Genomic DNA, 1,642 nt, shown 5'->3' on the forward strand with positions numbered 1-1,642 from the left:
GACTTTCCCATGGCAATACATCTTTTAATTTCCTGGCTACTGGTGCCAAGAGTGTTGACTGTGGAGCCAAGCAAACTAATGCTGTGAACAATCTCTTCTCTTCACCATCCATCCTGATGCTGCCAATTCTTCCGGTGGTGAGAATCTTTGTCTTCTTGACATTGAGCCTCAATCCATATGGGAGTCTGTAGTCCTTGACTCTTTGCAGCAAGCGCTTCAGGTCCTATTCAGTTTCAGCAAGCAGGGTTGTGTCATCTGCATAACGCAGATTGTTGATAGATCTTCCATCAATCTTGACCCCACATACCTCCTAATAGAGCCCAACCTCTCAGATAATTTGTTATGCATACAGGTTGAAAAGGTATGGAGACAGGATACATCCCTGGCGTACGCCCTTCTTGATTTTGAACCATGCAGCGTTTCCTTGCTCTGTTCTGATAACTGCCTCTTGGTTTAAGTATAGATTTCTCATTAGCAAGATCAAGTGTACTGGTCTTCCTCTTCTCAGAGTCAGCCACAGTTTGTTATGATCCACACAAGTAAAATGCTTTTGTGTAGGCAATGAAACACACATATACATTTCTATGACCAGTTGGTACTTTTTGAAATTTTTCAGTGTTGACCAAATCTTTTTGGTACTATGATTGTGTGTGTTCATTTCTTTTCTTCTTTTTTTTCATGTTTCCTGGGTCATTCAAGGGTTTTCATCTAATATCTCTAAGTATTGGAACTCAAGGCTTGAACTTGTTTTTTAGTTCTTTCAGTTTGGGAAATGCTAAGTTTTTTCTTCTTTTTATTCTCCAATTCTGGACCTTCTGTTATAATATTTTGCTATATCTACTTTAGCTGTCCTTTCAAATCTTCTGTCCAATTCTTTTACTTCAGCCTCTCTTCCCTTTGCTTTGGCTTCTCAATACTCTAGAGTAAAAATATGAGTTTAATCAAGTTGATGTGGATTTAAATCTTGATGTCACTGCTTATTAGTGTTATATATGATCTCATAATCTGCTTAATGTTCTTCTCTACCTTTATAAATTCACCCAGTTTCTCATTCTTAAATTGGAGTAATAATATACATTGTGAGGATTAAAAAAATAATGTGTTACCTATATCAGATTAAGACAGTAATAAATGACAATCTATAGTAATTATGGTGAAAAGGATATTAGTAAATTTAGTGACAATAATAATACTTGTAATAATAATAATAATTAATATAAGGCACATAGTAAATAGCTATTTAATGATCCAAGCTAATCCACAATCATCTGGAATATCCCACTTTGAAACAATAATTCTCATGTATCTTGGAAAATGAGTCATTTGACTATCAATTGCTTAAAATAGTTTTTACGAAACAAATGTGGGGAAGCATTAATTTTGTTCAGGGAAATATTAAAATACCTACTTGTCACTTATTGACTGTTCCCTGATATTTTTAATCACAAAAGTTAAAAAAAATCTACTATTGAGTTACTTTCTGACATTAGTTGTAGCAAAAGTCTAGATGTAGGATAAGAGTAATGTTTAATGTGGTTCTTGTTATGTGACATCGAGTCGCTTGCAACTCATAGCAACCTTATGTACAAGAGCCCTAAACCCTGCTCTATCCTGTGCCAACCTTGCCATCTCCAACACACTC

This window comes from Elephantulus edwardii, unplaced genomic scaffold, assembly GCF_000299155.1.
Source record: "Elephantulus edwardii isolate Elephantulus edwardi_28Jun2011 unplaced genomic scaffold, EleEdw1.0 scaffold00085, whole genome shotgun sequence".
NCBI classification, from domain to species: domain Eukaryota; kingdom Metazoa; phylum Chordata; class Mammalia; order Macroscelidea; family Macroscelididae; genus Elephantulus; species Elephantulus edwardii.